The sequence below is a fragment of the Mercurialis annua genome, linkage group LG5 (assembly GCF_937616625.2).
Source record: "Mercurialis annua linkage group LG5, ddMerAnnu1.2, whole genome shotgun sequence".
Lineage (NCBI taxonomy): Eukaryota > Viridiplantae > Streptophyta > Magnoliopsida > Malpighiales > Euphorbiaceae > Mercurialis > Mercurialis annua.
In genome coordinates, this window is record NC_065574.1 from 41,923,799 (window position 1) to 41,940,011 (window position 16,213).

The 16,213-nt window shown below is 45.7% G+C and overlaps 48 non-coding genes across 48 annotated transcripts; all 48 read left to right on the top strand.

Annotated features, from left to right (window-relative positions):
* The first annotated feature begins 22 nt into the window (after positions 1–22).
* Positions 23–141, top strand: LOC126684052 (5S ribosomal RNA). The gene has a single exon (XR_007642246.1). It is a non-coding gene; the product is annotated as a 5S ribosomal RNA (ribosomal RNA).
* A 220-nt stretch (positions 142–361) lies between these two features.
* On the top strand, positions 362–480 carry LOC126684873 (5S ribosomal RNA). Its single transcript, XR_007643039.1, has one exon. It is a non-coding gene; the product is annotated as a 5S ribosomal RNA (ribosomal RNA).
* Positions 481–700: 220 nt separating this feature from the next.
* LOC126684053 (5S ribosomal RNA) lies at positions 701–819 on the top strand. The gene has a single exon (XR_007642247.1). It is a non-coding gene; the product is annotated as a 5S ribosomal RNA (ribosomal RNA).
* Positions 820–1,039: 220 nt separating this feature from the next.
* LOC126684054 (5S ribosomal RNA) lies at positions 1,040–1,158 on the top strand. The gene has a single exon (XR_007642248.1). It is a non-coding gene; the product is annotated as a 5S ribosomal RNA (ribosomal RNA).
* Positions 1,159–1,376: 218 nt separating this feature from the next.
* Positions 1,377–1,495, top strand: LOC126684055 (5S ribosomal RNA). The gene has a single exon (XR_007642249.1). It is a non-coding gene; the product is annotated as a 5S ribosomal RNA (ribosomal RNA).
* Positions 1,496–1,727: 232 nt separating this feature from the next.
* Positions 1,728–1,846, top strand: LOC126684620 (5S ribosomal RNA). The gene has a single exon (XR_007642792.1). It is a non-coding gene; the product is annotated as a 5S ribosomal RNA (ribosomal RNA).
* A 218-nt stretch (positions 1,847–2,064) lies between these two features.
* LOC126684056 (5S ribosomal RNA) lies at positions 2,065–2,183 on the top strand. Its single transcript, XR_007642250.1, has one exon. It is a non-coding gene; the product is annotated as a 5S ribosomal RNA (ribosomal RNA).
* Positions 2,184–2,401: 218 nt separating this feature from the next.
* LOC126684603 (5S ribosomal RNA) lies at positions 2,402–2,520 on the top strand. Its single transcript, XR_007642775.1, has one exon. It is a non-coding gene; the product is annotated as a 5S ribosomal RNA (ribosomal RNA).
* Positions 2,521–2,738: 218 nt separating this feature from the next.
* Positions 2,739–2,857, top strand: LOC126684566 (5S ribosomal RNA). Its single transcript, XR_007642739.1, has one exon. It is a non-coding gene; the product is annotated as a 5S ribosomal RNA (ribosomal RNA).
* A 232-nt stretch (positions 2,858–3,089) lies between these two features.
* On the top strand, positions 3,090–3,208 carry LOC126684028 (5S ribosomal RNA). Its single transcript, XR_007642224.1, has one exon. It is a non-coding gene; the product is annotated as a 5S ribosomal RNA (ribosomal RNA).
* A 220-nt stretch (positions 3,209–3,428) lies between these two features.
* On the top strand, positions 3,429–3,547 carry LOC126684057 (5S ribosomal RNA). Its single transcript, XR_007642251.1, has one exon. It is a non-coding gene; the product is annotated as a 5S ribosomal RNA (ribosomal RNA).
* Positions 3,548–3,767: 220 nt separating this feature from the next.
* On the top strand, positions 3,768–3,886 carry LOC126684059 (5S ribosomal RNA). Its single transcript, XR_007642253.1, has one exon. It is a non-coding gene; the product is annotated as a 5S ribosomal RNA (ribosomal RNA).
* A 220-nt stretch (positions 3,887–4,106) lies between these two features.
* Positions 4,107–4,225, top strand: LOC126684142 (5S ribosomal RNA). The gene has a single exon (XR_007642335.1). It is a non-coding gene; the product is annotated as a 5S ribosomal RNA (ribosomal RNA).
* A 220-nt stretch (positions 4,226–4,445) lies between these two features.
* Positions 4,446–4,564, top strand: LOC126684060 (5S ribosomal RNA). Its single transcript, XR_007642254.1, has one exon. It is a non-coding gene; the product is annotated as a 5S ribosomal RNA (ribosomal RNA).
* Positions 4,565–4,796: 232 nt separating this feature from the next.
* Positions 4,797–4,915, top strand: LOC126684258 (5S ribosomal RNA). The gene has a single exon (XR_007642446.1). It is a non-coding gene; the product is annotated as a 5S ribosomal RNA (ribosomal RNA).
* Positions 4,916–5,135: 220 nt separating this feature from the next.
* LOC126684061 (5S ribosomal RNA) lies at positions 5,136–5,254 on the top strand. Its single transcript, XR_007642255.1, has one exon. It is a non-coding gene; the product is annotated as a 5S ribosomal RNA (ribosomal RNA).
* Positions 5,255–5,474: 220 nt separating this feature from the next.
* On the top strand, positions 5,475–5,593 carry LOC126684062 (5S ribosomal RNA). The gene has a single exon (XR_007642256.1). It is a non-coding gene; the product is annotated as a 5S ribosomal RNA (ribosomal RNA).
* Positions 5,594–5,813: 220 nt separating this feature from the next.
* On the top strand, positions 5,814–5,932 carry LOC126684377 (5S ribosomal RNA). The gene has a single exon (XR_007642557.1). It is a non-coding gene; the product is annotated as a 5S ribosomal RNA (ribosomal RNA).
* A 220-nt stretch (positions 5,933–6,152) lies between these two features.
* Positions 6,153–6,271, top strand: LOC126684604 (5S ribosomal RNA). The gene has a single exon (XR_007642776.1). It is a non-coding gene; the product is annotated as a 5S ribosomal RNA (ribosomal RNA).
* A 232-nt stretch (positions 6,272–6,503) lies between these two features.
* On the top strand, positions 6,504–6,622 carry LOC126684496 (5S ribosomal RNA). Its single transcript, XR_007642672.1, has one exon. It is a non-coding gene; the product is annotated as a 5S ribosomal RNA (ribosomal RNA).
* Positions 6,623–6,842: 220 nt separating this feature from the next.
* Positions 6,843–6,961, top strand: LOC126684063 (5S ribosomal RNA). Its single transcript, XR_007642257.1, has one exon. It is a non-coding gene; the product is annotated as a 5S ribosomal RNA (ribosomal RNA).
* A 220-nt stretch (positions 6,962–7,181) lies between these two features.
* On the top strand, positions 7,182–7,300 carry LOC126684064 (5S ribosomal RNA). The gene has a single exon (XR_007642258.1). It is a non-coding gene; the product is annotated as a 5S ribosomal RNA (ribosomal RNA).
* A 220-nt stretch (positions 7,301–7,520) lies between these two features.
* On the top strand, positions 7,521–7,639 carry LOC126684611 (5S ribosomal RNA). The gene has a single exon (XR_007642783.1). It is a non-coding gene; the product is annotated as a 5S ribosomal RNA (ribosomal RNA).
* A 220-nt stretch (positions 7,640–7,859) lies between these two features.
* On the top strand, positions 7,860–7,978 carry LOC126684606 (5S ribosomal RNA). The gene has a single exon (XR_007642778.1). It is a non-coding gene; the product is annotated as a 5S ribosomal RNA (ribosomal RNA).
* Positions 7,979–8,196: 218 nt separating this feature from the next.
* On the top strand, positions 8,197–8,315 carry LOC126684065 (5S ribosomal RNA). The gene has a single exon (XR_007642259.1). It is a non-coding gene; the product is annotated as a 5S ribosomal RNA (ribosomal RNA).
* Positions 8,316–8,547: 232 nt separating this feature from the next.
* Positions 8,548–8,666, top strand: LOC126684723 (5S ribosomal RNA). Its single transcript, XR_007642895.1, has one exon. It is a non-coding gene; the product is annotated as a 5S ribosomal RNA (ribosomal RNA).
* Positions 8,667–8,886: 220 nt separating this feature from the next.
* LOC126684838 (5S ribosomal RNA) lies at positions 8,887–9,005 on the top strand. The gene has a single exon (XR_007643006.1). It is a non-coding gene; the product is annotated as a 5S ribosomal RNA (ribosomal RNA).
* Positions 9,006–9,225: 220 nt separating this feature from the next.
* Positions 9,226–9,344, top strand: LOC126684066 (5S ribosomal RNA). The gene has a single exon (XR_007642260.1). It is a non-coding gene; the product is annotated as a 5S ribosomal RNA (ribosomal RNA).
* A 220-nt stretch (positions 9,345–9,564) lies between these two features.
* Positions 9,565–9,683, top strand: LOC126684957 (5S ribosomal RNA). Its single transcript, XR_007643119.1, has one exon. It is a non-coding gene; the product is annotated as a 5S ribosomal RNA (ribosomal RNA).
* Positions 9,684–9,903: 220 nt separating this feature from the next.
* Positions 9,904–10,022, top strand: LOC126684782 (5S ribosomal RNA). The gene has a single exon (XR_007642951.1). It is a non-coding gene; the product is annotated as a 5S ribosomal RNA (ribosomal RNA).
* A 218-nt stretch (positions 10,023–10,240) lies between these two features.
* On the top strand, positions 10,241–10,359 carry LOC126684068 (5S ribosomal RNA). Its single transcript, XR_007642261.1, has one exon. It is a non-coding gene; the product is annotated as a 5S ribosomal RNA (ribosomal RNA).
* Positions 10,360–10,577: 218 nt separating this feature from the next.
* Positions 10,578–10,696, top strand: LOC126684779 (5S ribosomal RNA). Its single transcript, XR_007642948.1, has one exon. It is a non-coding gene; the product is annotated as a 5S ribosomal RNA (ribosomal RNA).
* A 232-nt stretch (positions 10,697–10,928) lies between these two features.
* LOC126684621 (5S ribosomal RNA) lies at positions 10,929–11,047 on the top strand. Its single transcript, XR_007642793.1, has one exon. It is a non-coding gene; the product is annotated as a 5S ribosomal RNA (ribosomal RNA).
* Positions 11,048–11,267: 220 nt separating this feature from the next.
* On the top strand, positions 11,268–11,386 carry LOC126684069 (5S ribosomal RNA). Its single transcript, XR_007642262.1, has one exon. It is a non-coding gene; the product is annotated as a 5S ribosomal RNA (ribosomal RNA).
* Positions 11,387–11,604: 218 nt separating this feature from the next.
* LOC126684622 (5S ribosomal RNA) lies at positions 11,605–11,723 on the top strand. Its single transcript, XR_007642794.1, has one exon. It is a non-coding gene; the product is annotated as a 5S ribosomal RNA (ribosomal RNA).
* A 220-nt stretch (positions 11,724–11,943) lies between these two features.
* LOC126684994 (5S ribosomal RNA) lies at positions 11,944–12,062 on the top strand. Its single transcript, XR_007643153.1, has one exon. It is a non-coding gene; the product is annotated as a 5S ribosomal RNA (ribosomal RNA).
* A 218-nt stretch (positions 12,063–12,280) lies between these two features.
* LOC126684607 (5S ribosomal RNA) lies at positions 12,281–12,399 on the top strand. The gene has a single exon (XR_007642779.1). It is a non-coding gene; the product is annotated as a 5S ribosomal RNA (ribosomal RNA).
* A 218-nt stretch (positions 12,400–12,617) lies between these two features.
* Positions 12,618–12,736, top strand: LOC126684567 (5S ribosomal RNA). The gene has a single exon (XR_007642740.1). It is a non-coding gene; the product is annotated as a 5S ribosomal RNA (ribosomal RNA).
* Positions 12,737–12,968: 232 nt separating this feature from the next.
* On the top strand, positions 12,969–13,087 carry LOC126685076 (5S ribosomal RNA). Its single transcript, XR_007643230.1, has one exon. It is a non-coding gene; the product is annotated as a 5S ribosomal RNA (ribosomal RNA).
* A 220-nt stretch (positions 13,088–13,307) lies between these two features.
* LOC126684071 (5S ribosomal RNA) lies at positions 13,308–13,426 on the top strand. The gene has a single exon (XR_007642264.1). It is a non-coding gene; the product is annotated as a 5S ribosomal RNA (ribosomal RNA).
* A 220-nt stretch (positions 13,427–13,646) lies between these two features.
* Positions 13,647–13,765, top strand: LOC126684072 (5S ribosomal RNA). The gene has a single exon (XR_007642265.1). It is a non-coding gene; the product is annotated as a 5S ribosomal RNA (ribosomal RNA).
* A 220-nt stretch (positions 13,766–13,985) lies between these two features.
* Positions 13,986–14,104, top strand: LOC126684073 (5S ribosomal RNA). Its single transcript, XR_007642266.1, has one exon. It is a non-coding gene; the product is annotated as a 5S ribosomal RNA (ribosomal RNA).
* A 218-nt stretch (positions 14,105–14,322) lies between these two features.
* Positions 14,323–14,441, top strand: LOC126684074 (5S ribosomal RNA). Its single transcript, XR_007642267.1, has one exon. It is a non-coding gene; the product is annotated as a 5S ribosomal RNA (ribosomal RNA).
* A 218-nt stretch (positions 14,442–14,659) lies between these two features.
* On the top strand, positions 14,660–14,778 carry LOC126684075 (5S ribosomal RNA). Its single transcript, XR_007642268.1, has one exon. It is a non-coding gene; the product is annotated as a 5S ribosomal RNA (ribosomal RNA).
* A 218-nt stretch (positions 14,779–14,996) lies between these two features.
* LOC126684822 (5S ribosomal RNA) lies at positions 14,997–15,115 on the top strand. The gene has a single exon (XR_007642991.1). It is a non-coding gene; the product is annotated as a 5S ribosomal RNA (ribosomal RNA).
* Positions 15,116–15,333: 218 nt separating this feature from the next.
* LOC126685016 (5S ribosomal RNA) lies at positions 15,334–15,452 on the top strand. The gene has a single exon (XR_007643174.1). It is a non-coding gene; the product is annotated as a 5S ribosomal RNA (ribosomal RNA).
* A 232-nt stretch (positions 15,453–15,684) lies between these two features.
* On the top strand, positions 15,685–15,803 carry LOC126684984 (5S ribosomal RNA). The gene has a single exon (XR_007643144.1). It is a non-coding gene; the product is annotated as a 5S ribosomal RNA (ribosomal RNA).
* Positions 15,804–16,021: 218 nt separating this feature from the next.
* Positions 16,022–16,140, top strand: LOC126684076 (5S ribosomal RNA). The gene has a single exon (XR_007642269.1). It is a non-coding gene; the product is annotated as a 5S ribosomal RNA (ribosomal RNA).
* The last annotated feature ends 73 nt before the right edge of the window (positions 16,141–16,213 follow it).

Genomic DNA, 16,213 nt, shown 5'->3' on the forward strand with positions numbered 1-16,213 from the left:
CGATGATCGTGCAAGGTGTGACGGGTGCGATCATACCAGCACTAATGCACCGGATCCCATCAGAACTCCGAAGTTAAACGTGCTTGGGCGAGAGCAGTACTAGGATGGGTGACCTCCTGGGAAGTCCTCGTGTTGCACCCCTTTTTTGCATTTTTGCGGTCCGCGCCTGCATTTTTTTAATTATTATCGCCTATCGCGTAAACGAGTAACGAGCAACGAGCACCGGTGAATTGCAATGCAGGGACTAAACGGGAAATATGAAAAAGTTCAGGGACCAAAACGTACTTTTAAAGATATTTTTTATTTTGGTTGAATGAGTTGCAAGGCAGCAGATATATACGATGATCGTGCAAGGTGTGACGGGTGCGATCATACCAGCACTAATGCACCGGATCCCATCAGAACTCCGAAGTTAAACGTGCTTGGGCGAGAGCAGTACTAGGATGGGTGACCTCCTGGGTAGTCCTCGTGTTGCACCCCTTTTTTGCATTTTTGCGGTCCGCGCCTGCATTTTTTTAATTATTATCGCCTATCGCGTAAACGAGTAACGAGCAACGAGCACCGGTGAATTGCAATGCAGGGACTAAACGGGAAATATGAAAAAGTTCAGGGACCAAAACGTACTTTTAAAGATATTTTTTATTTTGGTTGAATGAGTTGCAAGGCAGCAGATATATACGATGATCGTGCAAGGTGTGACGGGTGCGATCATACCAGCACTAATGCACCGGATCCCATCAGAACTCCGAAGTTAAACGTGCTTGGGCGAGAGCAGTACTAGGATGGGTGACCTCCTGGGAAGTCCTCGTGTTGCACCCCTTTTTTGCATTTTTGCGGTCCGCGCCTGCATTTTTTTAATGATTATCGCCTATCGCGTAAACGAGTAACGAGCAACGAGCACCGGTGAATTGCAATGCAGGGACTAAACGGGAAATATGAAAAAGTTCAGGGACCAAAACGTACTTTTAAATATATTTTTTATTTTGGTTGAATGAGTTGCAAGGCAGCAGATATATACGATGATCGTGCAAGGTGTGACGGGTGCGATCATACCAGCACTAATGCACCGGATCCCATCAGAACTCCGAAGTTAAACGTGCTTGGGCGAGAGCAGTACTAGGATGGGTGACCTCCTGGGAAGTCCTCGTGTTGCACCCCTTTTTGGCATTTTTGCGGTCCGCGCCTGCATTTTTTTAATTATTATCGCCTATCGCGTAAACAGAACGAGTAACGAGCACCGGTGAATTGCAATGCAGGGACTAAACGGGAAATATGAAAAAGTTCAGGGACCAAAACGTACTTTTAAAGATAGTTTTTATTTTGGTTGAATGAGTTGCAAGGCAGCAGATATATACGATGATCGTGCAAGGTGTGACGGGTGCGATCATACCAGCACTAATGCACCGGATCCCATCAGAACTCCGAAGTTAAACGTGCTTGGGCGAGAGCAGTACTAGGATGGGTGACCTCCTGGGAAGTCCTCGTGTTGCACCCCTTTTTGGCATTTTTGCGGTCCGCGCCTGCATTTTTTTAATTATTATCGCCTATCGCGTAAACAGAACGAGTAACGAGTAACGAGCAACGAGCACCGGTGAATTGCAATGCAGGGACTAAACGGGAAATATGAAAAAGTTCAGGGACCAAAACGTACTTTTAAAGATATTTTTTATTTTGGTTGAATGAGTTGCAAGGCAGCAGATATATACGATGATCGTGCAAGGTGTGACGGGTGCGATCATACTAGCACTAATACACCGGATCCCATCAGAACTCCGAAGTTAAACGTGCTTGGGCGAGAGCAGTACTAGGATGGGTGACCTCCTGGGAAGTCCTCGTGTTGCACCCCTTTTTTGCATTTTTGCGGTCCGCGCCTGCATTTTTTTAATTATTATCGCCTATCGCGTAAACGAGTAACGAGCAACGAGCACCGGTATTGCAATGCAGGGACTAAACGGGAAATATGAAAAAGTTCAGGGACCAAAACGTACTTTTAAAGATAGTTTTTATTTTGGTTGAATGAGTTGCAAGGCAGCAGATATATACGATGATCGTGCAAGGTGTGACGGGTGCGATCATACCAGCACTAATGCACCGGATCCCATCAGAACTCCGAAGTTAAACGTGCTTGGGCGAGAGCAGTACTAGGATGGGTGACCTCCTGGGAAGTCCTCGTGTTGCACCCCTTTTTTGCATTTTTGCGGTCCGCGCCTGCATTTTTTTAATTATTATCGCCTATCGCGTAAACAGAACGAGTAACGAGCACCGGTGAATTGCAATGCAGGGACTAAACGGGAAATATGAAAAAGTTCAGGGACCAAAACGTACTTTTAAAGATATTTTTTATTTTGGTTGAATGAGTTGCAAGGCAGCAGATATATACGATGATCGTGCAAGGTGTGACGGGTGCGATCATACCAGCACTAATGCACCGGATTCCATCAGAACTCCGAAGTTAAACGTGCTTGGGCGAGAGCAGTACTAGGATGGGTGACCTCCTGGGAAGTCCTCGTGTTGCACCCCTTTTTTGCATTTTTGCGGTCCGCGCCTGCATTTTTTTAATTATTATCGCCTATCGCGTAAACAGAACGAGTAACGAGCACCGGTGAATTGCAATGCAGGGACTAAACGGGAAATATGAAAAAGTTCAGGGACCAAAACGTACTTTTAAAGATATTTTTTATTTTGGTTGAATGAGTTGCAAGGCAGCAGATATATACGATGATCGTGCAAGGTGTGACTGGTGCGATCATACCAGCACTAATGCACCGGATCCCATCAGAACTCCGAAGTTAAACGTGCTTGGGCGAGAGCAGTACTAGGATGGGTGACCTCCTGGGAAGTCCTCGTGTTGCACCCCTTTTTTGCATTTTTGCGGTCCGCGCCTGCATTTTTTTAATTATTATCGCCTATCGCGTAAACAGAACGAGTAACGAGCAACGAGCAACGAGCACCGGTGAATTGCAATGCAGGGACTAAACGGGAAATATGAAAAAGTTCAGGGACCAAAACGTACTTTTAAAGATAGTTTTTATTTTGGTTGAATGAGTTGCAAGGCAGCAGATATATACGATGATCGTGCAAGGTGTGACGGGTGCGATCATACCAGCACTAATGCACCGGATCCCATCAGAACTCCGAAGTTAAACGTGCTTGGGCGAGAGAAGTACTAGGATGGGTGACCTCCTGGGAAGTCCTCGTGTTGCACCCCTTTTTTGCATTTTTGCGGTCCGCGCCTGCATTTTTTTAATTATTATCGCCTATCGCGTAAACGAGTAACGAGCAACGAGCACCGGTGAATTGCAATGCAGGGACTAAATGGGAAATATGAAAAAGTTCAGGGACCAAAACGTACTTTTAAATATATTTTTTTTTTTTGTTGAATGAGTTGCAAGGCAGCAGATATATACGATGATCGTGCAAGGTGTGACGGGTGCGATCATACCAGCACTAATGCACCGGATCCCATCAGAACTCCGAAGTTAAACGTGCTTGGGCGAGAGCAGTACTAGGATGGGTGACCTCCTGGGAAGTCCTCGTGTTGCACCCCTTTTTTGCATTTTTGCGGTCCGCGCCTGCATTTTTTTAATTATTATCGCCTCTCGCGTAAACGAGTAACGAGCAACGAGCACCGGTGAATTGCAATGCAGGGACTAAACGGGAAATATGAAAAAGTTCAGGGATCAAAACGTACTTTTAAAGATATTTTTTATTTTGGTTGAATGAGTTGCAAGGCAGCAGATATATACGATGATCGTGCAAGGTGTGACGGGTGCGATCATACCAGCACTAATGCACCGGATCCCATCAGAACTCCGAAGTTAAACGTGCTTGGGCGAGAGCAGTACTAGGATGGGTGACCTCCTGGGAAGTCCTCGTGTTGCACCCCTTTTTTGCATTTTTGCGGTCCGCGCCTGCATTTTTTTAATTATTATCGCCTATCGCGTAAACGAGTAACGAGCAACGAGCACCGGTGAATTGCAATGCAGGGACTAAACGGGAAATATGAAAAAGTTCAGGGACCAAAACGTACTTTTAAAGATAGTTTTTATTTTGGTTGAATGAGTTGCAAGGCAGCAGATATATACGATGATCGTGCAAGGTGTGACGGGTGCGATCATACCAGCACTAATGCACCGGATCCCATCAGAACTCCGAAGTTAAACGTGCTTGGGCGAGAGAAGTACTAGGATGGGTGACCTCCTGGGAAGTCCTCGTGTTGCACCCCTTTTTTGCATTTTTGCGGTCCGCGCCTGCATTTTTTTAATTATTATCGCCTATCGCGTAAACGAGTAACGAGCAACGAGCACCGGTGAATTGCAATGCAGGGACTAAACGGGAAATATGAAAAAGTTCAGGGACCAAAACGTACTTTTAAAGATAGTTTTTATTTTGGTTGAATGAGTTGCAAGGCAGCAGATATATACGATGATCGTGCAAGGTGTGACGGGTGCGATCATACCAGCACTAATGCACCGGATCCCATCAGAACTCCGAAGTTAAACGTGCTTGGGCGAGAGCAGTACTAGGATGGGTGACCTCCTGGGAAGTCCTCGTGTTGCACCCCTTTTTTGCATTTTTGCGGTCCGCGCCTGCATTTTTTTAATTATTATCGCCTATCGCGTAAACAGAACGAGTAACGAGCAACGAGCAACGAGCACCGGTGAATTGCAATGCAGGGACTAAACGGGAAATATGAAAAAGTTCAGGGACCAAAACGTACTTTTAAAGATAGTTTTTATTTTGGTTGAATGAGTTGCAAGGCAGCAGATATATACGATGATCGTGCAAGGTGTGACGGGTGCGATCATACCAGCACTAATGCACCGGATCCCATCAGAACTCCGAAGTTAAACGTGCTTGGGCGAGAGAAGTACTAGGATGGGTGACCTCCTGGGAAGTCCTCGTGTTGCACCCCTTTTTTGCATTTTTGCGGTCCGCGCCTGCATTTTTTTAATTATTATCGCCTATCGCGTAAACGAGTAACGAGCAACGAGCACCGGTGAATTGCAATGCAGGGACTAAATGGGAAATATGAAAAAGTTCAGGGACCAAAACGTACTTTTAAATATATTTTTTATTTTGGTTGAATGAGTTGCAAGGCAGCAGATATATACGATGATCGTGCAAGGTGTGACGGGTGCGATCATACCAGCACTAATGCACCGGATCCCATCAGAACTCCGAAGTTAAACGTGCTTGGGCGAGAGCAGTACTAGGATGGGTGACCTCCTGGGAAGTCCTCGTGTTGCACCCCTTTTTTGCATTTTTGCGGTCCGCGCCTGCATTTTTTTAATTATTATCGCCTCTCGCGTAAACGAGTAACGAGCAACGAGCACCGGTGAATTGCAATGCAGGGACTAAACGGGAAATATGAAAAAGTTCAGGGATCAAAACGTACTTTTAAAGATATTTTTTATTTTGGTTGAATGAGTTGCAAGGCAGCAGATATATACGATGATCGTGCAAGGTGTGACGGGTGCGATCATACCAGCACTAATGCACCGGATCCCATCAGAACTCCGAAGTTAAACGTGCTTGGGCGAGAGCAGTACTAGGATGGGTGACCTCCTGGGAAGTCCTCGTGTTGCACCCCTTTTTTGCATTTTTGCGGTCCGCGCCTGCATTTTTTTAATTATTATCGCCTATCGCGTAAACGAGTAACGAGCAACGAGCACCGGTGAATTGCAATGCAGGGACTAAACGGGAAATATGAAAAAGTTCAGGGACCAAAACGTACTTTTAAAGATAGTTTTTATTTTGGTTGAATGAGTTGCAAGGCAGCAGATATATACGATGATCGTGCAAGGTGTGACGGGTGCGATCATACCAGCACTAATGCACCGGATCCCATCAGAACTCCGAAGTTAAACGTGCTTGGGCGAGAGAAGTACTAGGATGGGTGACCTCCTGGGAAGTCCTCGTGTTGCACCCCTTTTTTGCATTTTTGCGGTCCGCGCCTGCATTTTTTTAATTATTATCGCCTATCGCGTAAACGAGTAACGAGCAACGAGCACCGGTGAATTGCAATGCAGGGACTAAACGGGAAATATGAAAAAGTTCAGGGACCAAAACGTACTTTTAAAGATATTTTTTATTTTGGTTGAATGAGTTGCAAGGCAGCAGATATATACGATGATCGTGCAAGGTGTGACGGGTGCGATCATACCAGCACTAATGCACCGGATTCCATCAGAACTCCGAAGTTAAACGTGCTTGGGCGAGAGCAGTACTAGGATGGGTGACCTCCTGGGAAGTCCTCGTGTTGCACCCCTTTTTTGCATTTTTGCGGTCCGCGCCTGCATTTTTTTAATTATTATCGCCTATCGCGTAAACAGAACGAGTAACGAGCAACGAGCAACGAGCACCGGTGAATTGCAATGCAGGGACTAAACGGGAAATATGAAAAAGTTCAGGGACCAAAACGTACTTTTAAAGATATTTTTTATTTTGGTTGAATGAGTTGCAAGGCAGCAGATATATACGATGATCGTGCAAGGTGTGACGGGTGCGATCATACCAGCACTAATGCACCGGATCCCATCAGAACTCCGAAGTTAAACGTGCTTGGGCGAGAGAAGTACTAGGATGGGTGACCTCCTGGGAAGTCCTCGTGTTGCACCCCTTTTTTGCATTTTTGCGGTCCGCGCCTGCATTTTTTTAATTATTATCGCCTATCGCGTAAACGAGTAACGAGCAACGAGCACCGGTGAATTGCAATGCAGGGACTAAATGGGAAATATGAAAAAGTTCAGGGACCAAAACGTACTTTTAAATATATTTTTTATTTTGGTTGAATGAGTTGCAAGGCAGCAGATATATACGATGATCGTGCAAGGTGTGACGGGTGCGATCATACCAGCACTAATGCACCGGATCCCATCAGAACTCCGAAGTTAAACGTGCTTGGGCGAGAGCAGTACTAGGATGGGTGACCTCCTGGGAAGTCCTCGTGTTGCACCCCTTTTTTGCATTTTTGCGGTCCGCGCCTGCATTTTTTTAATTATTATCGCCTCTCGCGTAAACGAGTAACGAGCAACGAGCACCGGTGAATTGCAATGCAGGGACTAAACGGGAAATATGAAAAAGTTCAGGGATCAAAACGTACTTTTAAAGATATTTTTTATTTTGGTTGAATGAGTTGCAAGGCAGCAGATATATACGATGATCGTGCAAGGTGTGACGGGTGCGATCATACCAGCACTAATGCACCGGATCCCATCAGAACTCCGAAGTTAAACGTGCTTGGGCGAGAGCAGTACTAGGATGGGTGACCTCCTGGGAAGTCCTCGTGTTGCACCCCTTTTTTGCATTTTTGCGGTCCGCGCCTGCATTTTTTTAATTATTATCGCCTATCGCGTAAACGAGTAACGAGCAACGAGCACCGGTGAATTGCAATGCAGGGACTAAACGGGAAATATGAAAAAGTTCAGGGACCAAAACGTACTTTTAAAGATAGTTTTTATTTTGGTTGAATGAGTTGCAAGGCAGCAGATATATACGATGATCGTGCAAGGTGTGACGGGTGCGATCATACCAGCACTAATGCACCGGATCCCATCAGAACTCCGAAGTTAAACGTGCTTGGGCGAGAGAAGTACTAGGATGGGTGACCTCCTGGGAAGTCCTCGTGTTGCACCCCTTTTTTGCATTTTTGCGGTCCGCGCCTGCATTTTTTTAATTATTATCGCCTATCGCGTAAACGAGTAACGAGCAACGAGCACCGGTGAATTGCAATGCAGGGACTAAACGGGAAATATGAAAAAGTTCAGGGACCAAAACGTACTTTTAAAGATATTTTTTATTTTGGTTGAATGAGTTGCAAGGCAGCAGATATATACGATGATCGTGCAAGGTGTGACGGGTGCGATCATACCAGCACTAATGCACCGGATTCCATCAGAACTCCGAAGTTAAACGTGCTTGGGCGAGAGCAGTACTAGGATGGGTGACCTCCTGGGAAGTCCTCGTGTTGCACCCCTTTTTTGCATTTTTGCGGTCCGCGCCTGCATTTTTTTAATTATTATCGCCTATCGCGTAAACAGAACGAGTAACGAGCACCGGTGAATTGCAATGCAGGGACTAAACGGGAAATATGAAAAAGTTCAGGGACCAAAACGTACTTTTAAAGATATTTTTTATTTTGGTTGAATGAGTTGCAAGGCAGCAGATATATACGATGATCGTGCAAGGTGTGACGGGTGCGATCATACCAGCACTAATGCACCGGATCCCATCAGAACTCCGAAGTTAAACGTGCTTGGGCGAGAGCAGTACTAGGATGGGTGACCTCCTGGGAAGTCCTCGTGTTGCACCCCTTTTTTGCATTTTTGCGGTCCGCGCCTGCATTTTTTTAATTATTATCGCCTATCGCGTAAACAGAACGAGTAACGAGCAACGAGCAACGAGCACCGGTGAATTGCAATGCAGGGACTAAACGGGAAATATGAAAAAGTTCAGGGACCAAAACGTACTTTTAAAGATAGTTTTTATTTTGGTTGAATGAGTTGCAAGGCAGCAGATATATACGATGATCGTGCAAGGTGTGACGGGTGCGATCATACCAGCACTAATGCACCGGATCCCATCAGAACTCCGAAGTTAAACGTGCTTGGGCGAGAGAAGTACTAGGATGGGTGACCTCCTGGGAAGTCCTCGTGTTGCACCCCTTTTTTGCATTTTTGCGGTCCGCGCCTGCATTTTTTTAATTATTATCGCCTATCGCGTAAACGAGTAACGAGCAACGAGCACCGGTGAATTGCAATGCAGGGACTAAATGGGAAATATGAAAAAGTTCAGGGACCAAAACGTACTTTTAAATATATTTTTTATTTTGGTTGAATGAGTTGCAAGGCAGCAGATATATACGATGATCGTGCAAGGTGTGACGGGTGCGATCATACCAGCACTAATGCACCGGATCCCATCAGAACTCCGAAGTTAAACGTGCTTGGGCGAGAGAAGTACTAGGATGGGTGACCTCCTGGGAAGTCCTCGTGTTGCACCCCTTTTTTGCATTTTTGCGGTCCGCGCCTGCATTTTTTTAATTATTATCGCCTCTCGCGTAAACGAGTAACGAGCAACGAGCACCGGTGAATTGCAATGCAGGGACTAAACGGGAAATATGAAAAAGTTCAGGGATCAAAACGTACTTTTAAAGATATTTTTTATTTTGGTTGAATGAGTTGCAAGGCAGCAGATATATACGATGATCGTGCAAGGTGTGACGGGTGCGATCATACCAGCACTAATGCACCGGATCCCATCAGAACTCCGAAGTTAAACGTGCTTGGGCGAGAGCAGTACTAGGATGGGTGACCTCCTGGGAAGTCCTCGTGTTGCACCCCTTTTTTGCATTTTTGCGGTCCGCGCCTGCATTTTTTTAATTATTATCGCCTATCGCGTAAACGAGTAACGAGCAACGAGCACCGGTGAATTGCAATGCAGGGACTAAACGGGAAATATGAAAAAGTTCAGGGACCAAAACGTACTTTTAAAGATATTTTTTATTTTGGTTGAATGAGTTGCAAGGCAGCAGATATATACGATGATCGTGCAAGGTGTGACGGGTGCGATCATACCAGCACTAATGCACCGGATCCCATCAGAACTCCGAAGTTAAACGTGCTTGGGCGAGAGAAGTACTAGGATGGGTGACCTCCTGGGAAGTCCTCGTGTTGCACCCCTTTTTTGCATTTTTGCGGTCCGCGCCTGCATTTTTTTAATGATTATCGCCTATCGCGTAAACGAGTAACGAGCAACGAGCACCGGTGAATTGCAATGCAGGGACTAAACGGGAAATATGAAAAAGTTCAGGGACCAAAACGTACTTTTAAATATATTTTTTATTTTGGTTGAATGAGTTGCAAGGCAGCAGATATATACGATGATCGTGCAAGGTGTGACGGGTGCGATCATACCAGCACTAATGCACCGGATCCCATCAGAACTCCGAAGGTAAACGTGCTTGGGCGAGAGCAGTACTAGGATGGGTGACCTCCTGGGAAGTCCTCGTGTTGCACCCCTTTTTGGCATTTTTGCGGTCCGCGCCTGCATTTTTTTAATTATTATCGCCTATCGCGTAAACAGAACGAGTAACGAGCACCGGTGAATTGCAATGCAGGGACTAAACGGGAAATATGAAAAAGTTCAGGGACCAAAACGTACTTTTAAAGATAGTTTTTATTTTGGTTGAATGAGTTGCAAGGCAGCAGATATATACGATGATCGTGCAAGGTGTGACGGGTGCGATCATACCAGCACTAATGCACCGGATCCCATCAGAACTCCGAAGTTAAACGTGCTTGGGCGAGAGCAGTACTAGGATGGGTGACCTCCTGGGAAGTCCTCGTGTTGCACCCCTTTTTGGCATTTTTGCGGTCCGCGCCTGCATTTTTTTAATTATTATCGCCTATCGCGTAAACAGAACGAGTAACGAGCACCGGTGAATTGCAATGCAGGGACTAAACGGGAAATATGAAAAAGTTCAGGGACCAAAACGTACTTTTAAAGATAGTTTTTATTTTGGTTGAATGAGTTGCAAGGCAGCAGATATATACGATGATCGTGCAAGGTGTGACGGGTGCGATCATACCAGCACTAATGCACCGGATCCCATCAGAACTCCGAAGTTAAACGTGCTTGGGCGAGAGCAGTATTAGGATGGGTGACCTCCTGGGAAGTCCTCGTGTTGCACCCCTTTTTGGCATTTTTGCGGTCCGCGCCTGCATTTTTTTAATTATTATCGCCTATCGCGTAAACAGAACGAGTAACGAGTAACGAGCAACGAGCACCGGTGAATTGCAATGCAGGGACTAAACGGGAAATATGAAAAAGTTCAGGGACCAAAACGTACTTTTAAAGATAGTTTTTATTTTGGTTGAATGAGTTGCAAGGCAGCAGATATATACGATGATCGTGCAAGGTGTGACGGGTGCGATCATACTAGCACTAATACACCGGATCCCATCAGAACTCCGAAGTTAAACGTGCTTGGGCGAGAGCAGTACTAGGATGGGTGACCTCCTGGGAAGTCCTCGTGTTGCACCCCTTTTTTGCATTTTTGCGGTCCGCGCCTGCATTTTTTTAATTATTATCGCCTATCGCGTAAACGAGTAACGAGCAACGAGCACCGGTGAATTGCAATGCAGGGACTAAACGGGAAATATGAAAAAGTTCAGGGACCAAAACGTACTTTTAAAGATAGTTTTTATTTTGGTTGAATGAGTTGCAAGGCAGCAGATATATACGATGATCGTGCAAGGTGTGACGGGTGCGATCATACCAGCACTAATGCACCGGATCCCATCAGAACTCCGAAGTTAAACGTGCTTGGGCGAGAGCAGTACTAGGATGGGTGACCTCCTGGGAAGTCCTCGTGTTGCACCCCTTTTTTGCATTTTTGCGGTCCGCGCCTGCATTTTTTTAATTATTATCGCCTATCGCGTAAACAGAACGAGTAACGAGCACCGGTGAATTGCAATGCAGGGACTAAACGGGAAATATGAAAAAGTTCAGGGACCAAAACGTACTTTTAAAGATAGTTTTTATTTTGGTTGAATGAGTTGCAAGGCAGCAGATATATACGATGATCGTGCAAGGTGTGACGGGTGCGATCATACTAGCACTAATACACCGGATCCCATCAGAACTCCGAAGTTAAACGTGCTTGGGCGAGAGCAGTACTAGGATGGGTGACCTCCTGGGAAGTCCTCGTGTTGCACCCCTTTTTTGCATTTTTGCGGTCCGCGCCTGCATTTTTTTAATTATTATCGCCTATCGCGTAAACGAGTAACGAGCAACGAGCACCGGTGAATTGCAATGCAGGGACTAAACGGGAAATATGAAAAAGTTCAGGGACCAAAACGTACTTTTAAAGATAGTTTTTATTTTGGTTGAATGAGTTGCAAGGCAGCAGATATATACGATGATCGTGCAAGGTGTGACGGGTGCGATCATACCAGCACTAATGCACCGGATACCATCAGAACTCCGAAGTTAAACGTGCTTGGGCGAGAGCAGTACTAGGATGGGTGACCTCCTGGGAAGTCCTCGTGTTGCACCCCTTTTTTGCATTTTTGCGGTCCGCGCCTGCATTTTTTTAATTATTATCGCCTATCGCGTAAACAGAACGAGTAACGAGCACCGGTGAATTGCAATGCAGGGACTAAACGGGAAATATGAAAAAGTTCAGGGACCAAAACGTACTTTTAAAGATATTTTTTATTTTGGTTGAATGAGTTGCAAGGCAGCAGATATATACGATGATCGTGCAAGGTGTGACGGGTGCGATCATACCAGCACTAATGCACCGGATTCCATCAGAACTCCGAAGTTAAACGTGCTTGGGCGAGAGCAGTACTAGGATGGGTGACCTCCTGGGAAGTCCTCGTGTTGCACCCCTTTTTTGCATTTTTGCGGTCCGCGCCTGCATTTTTTTAATTATTATCGCCTATCGCGTAAACAGAACGAGTAACGAGCACCGGTGAATTGCAATGCAGGGACTAAACGGGAAATATGAAAAAGTTCAGGGACCAAAACGTACTTTTAAAGATATTTTTTATTTTGGTTGAATGAGTTGCAAGGCAGCAGATATATACGATGATCGTGCAAGGTGTGACTGGTGCGATCATACCAGCACTAATGCACCGGATCCCATCAGAACTCCGAAGTTAAACGTGCTTGGGCGAGAGCAGTACTAGGATGGGTGACCTCCTGGGAAGTCCTCGTGTTGCACCCCTTTTTTGCATTTTTGCGGTCCGCGCCTGCATTTTTTTAATTATTATCGCCTATCGCGTAAACAGAACGAGTAACGAGCAACGAGCAACGAGCACCGGTGAATTGCAATGCAGGGACTAAACGGGAAATATGAAAAAGTTCAGGGACCAAAACGTACTTTTAAAGATAGTTTTTATTTTGGTTGAATGAGTTGCAAGGCAGCAGATATATACGATGATCGTGCAAGGTGTGACGGGTGCGATCATACCAGCACTAATGCACCGGATCCCATCAGAACTCCGAAGTTAAACGTGCTTGGGCGAGAGAAGTACTAGGATGGGTGACCTCCTGGGAAGTCCTCGTGTTGCACCCCTTTTTTGCATTTTTGCGGTCCGCGCCTGCATTTTTTTAATTATTATCGCCTATCGCGTAAACGAGTAACGAGCAACGAGCACCGGTGAATTGCAATGCAGGGACTAAATGGGAAATATGAAAAAGTTCAGGGACCAAAACGTACTTTTAAATATAGTTTTTATTTTGGTTGAATGAGTTGCAAGGCAGCAGATATATACGATGATCGTGCAAGGTGTGACGGGTGCGATCATACCAGCACTAATGCACCGGATCCCATCAGAACTCCGAAGTTAAACGTGCTTGGGCGAGAGCAGTACTAGGATGGGTGACCTCCTGGGAAGTCCTCGTGTTGCACCCCTTTTTTGCATTTTTGCGGTCCGCGCCTGCATTTTTTTAATTATTATCGCCTCTCGCGTAAACGAGTAACGAGCAACGAGCACCGGTGAATTGCAATGCAGGGACTAAACGGGAAATATGAAAAAGTTCAGGGATCAAAACGTACTTTTAAAGATATTTTTTATTTTGGTTGAATGAGTTGCAAGGCAGCAGATATATACGATGATCGTGCAAGGTGTGACGGGTGCGATCATACCAGCACTAATGCACCGGATCCCATCAGAACTCCGAAGTTAAACGTGCTTGGGCGAGAGCAGTACTAGGATGGGTGACCTCCTGGGAAGTCCTCGTGTTGCACCCCTTTTTTGCATTTTTGCGGTCCGCGCCTGCATTTTTTTAATTATTATCGCCTATCGCGTAAACGAGTAACGAGCAACGAGCACCGGTGAATTGCAATGCAGGGACTAAACGGGAAATATGAAAAAGTTCAGGGACCAAAACGTACTTTTAAATATATTTTTTATTTTGGTTGAATGAGTTGCAAGGCAGCAGATATATACGATGATCGTGCAAGGTGTGACGGGTGCGATCATACCAGCACTAATGCACCGGATCCCATCAGAACTCCGAAGTTAAACGTGCTTGGGCGAGAGCAGTACTAGGATGGGTGACCTCCTGGGAAGTCCTCGTGTTGCACCCCTTTTTGGCATTTTTGCGGTCCGCTCCTGCATTTTTTTAATTATTATCGCCTATCGCGTAAACAGAACGAGTAACGAGCACCGGTGAATTGCAATGCAGGGACTAAACGGGAAATATGAAAAAGTTCAGGGACCAAAACGTACTTTTAAAGATAGTTTTTATTTTGGTTGAATGAGTTGCAAGGCAGCAGATATATACGATGATCGTGCAAGGTGTGACGGGTGCGATCATACCAGCACTAATGCACCGGATCCCATCAGAACTCCGAAGTTAAACGTGCTTGGGCGAGAGCAGTACTAGGATGGGTGACCTCCTGGGAAGTCCTCGTGTTGCACCCCTTTTTGGCATTTTTGCGGTCCGCGCCTGCATTTTTTTAATTATTATCGCCTATCGCGTAAACAGAACGAGTAACGAGCACCGGTGAATTGCAATGCAGGGACTAAACGGGAAATATGAAAAAGTTCAGGGACCAAAACGTACTTTTAAAGATAGTTTTTATTTTGGTTGAATGAGTTGCAAGGCAGCAGATATATACGATGATCGTGCAAGGTGTGACGGGTGCGATCATACCAGCACTAATGCACCGGATCCCATCAGAACTCCGAAGTTAAACGTGCTTGGGCGAGAGCAGTACTAGGATGGGTGACCTCCTGGGAAGTCCTCGTGTTGCACCCCTTTTTTGCATTTTTGCGGTCCGCGCCTGCATTTTTTTAATTATTATCGCCTATCGCGTAAACAGAACGAGTAACGAGCACCGGTGAATTGCAATGCAGGGACTAAACGGGAAATATGAAAAAGTTCAGGGACCAAAACGTACTTTTAAAGATAGTTTTTATTTTGGTTGAATGAGTTGCAAGGCAGCAGATATATACGATGATCGTGCAAGGTGTGATGGGTGCGATCATACCAGCACTAATGCACCGGATCCCATCAGAACTCCGAAGTTAAACGTGCTTGGGCGAGAGCAGTACGAGGATGGGTGACCTCCTGGGAAGTCCTCGTGTTGCACCCCTTTCTGGCATTTTTGCGGTCCGCGCCTGCATTTTTTTAATTATTATCGCCTATCGCGTAAACAGAACGAGTAACGAGCACCGGTGAATTGCAATGCAGGGACTAAACGGGAAATATGAAAAAGTTCAGGGACCAAAACGTACTTTTAAAGATAGTTTTTATTTTGGTTGAATGAGTTGCAAGGCAGCAGATATATACGATGATCGTGCAAGGTGTGACGGGTGCGATCATACCAGCACTAATGCACCGGATCCCATCAGAACTCCGAAGTTAGACGTGCTTGGACGAGAGCAGTACTAGGATGGGTGACCTCCTGGGAAGTCCTCGTGTTGCACCCCTTTTTGGCATTTTTGCGGTCCGCGCCTGCATTTTTTTAATTATTATCGCCTATCGCGTAAACAGAACGAGTAACGAGTAACGAGCAACGAGCACCGGTGAATTGCAATGCAGGGACTAAACGGGAAATATGAAAAAGTTCAGGGACCAAAACGTACTTTTAAAGATAGTTTTTATTTTGGTTGAATGAGTTGCAAGGCAGCAGATATATACGATGATCGTGCAAGGTGTGACGGGTGCGATCATACAAGCACTAATACACCGGATCCCATCAGAACTCCGAAGTTAAACGTGCTTGGGCGAGAGCAGTACTAGGATGGGTGACCTCCTGGGAAGTCCTCGTGTTGCACCCCTTTTTTGCATTTTTGCGGTCCGCGCCTGCATTTTTTTAATTATTATCGCCTATCGCGTAAACGAGTAACGAGCAACGAGCACCGGTATTGCAATGCAGGGACTAAACGGGAAATATGAAAAAGTTCAGGGACCAAAACGTACTTTTAAAGATAGTTTTTATTTTGGTTGAATGAGTTGCAAGGCAGCAGATATATACGATGATCGTGCAAGGTGTGACGGGTGCGATCATACCAGCACTAATGCACCGGATCCCATCAGAACTCCGAAGTTAAACGTGCTTGGGCGAGAGCAGTACTAGGATGGGTGACCTCCTGGGAAGTCCTCGTGTTGCACCCCTTTATTGCATTTTTGCGGTCCGCGCCTGCATTTTTTTAATTATTATCGCCTATCGCGTAAACAGAACGAGTAA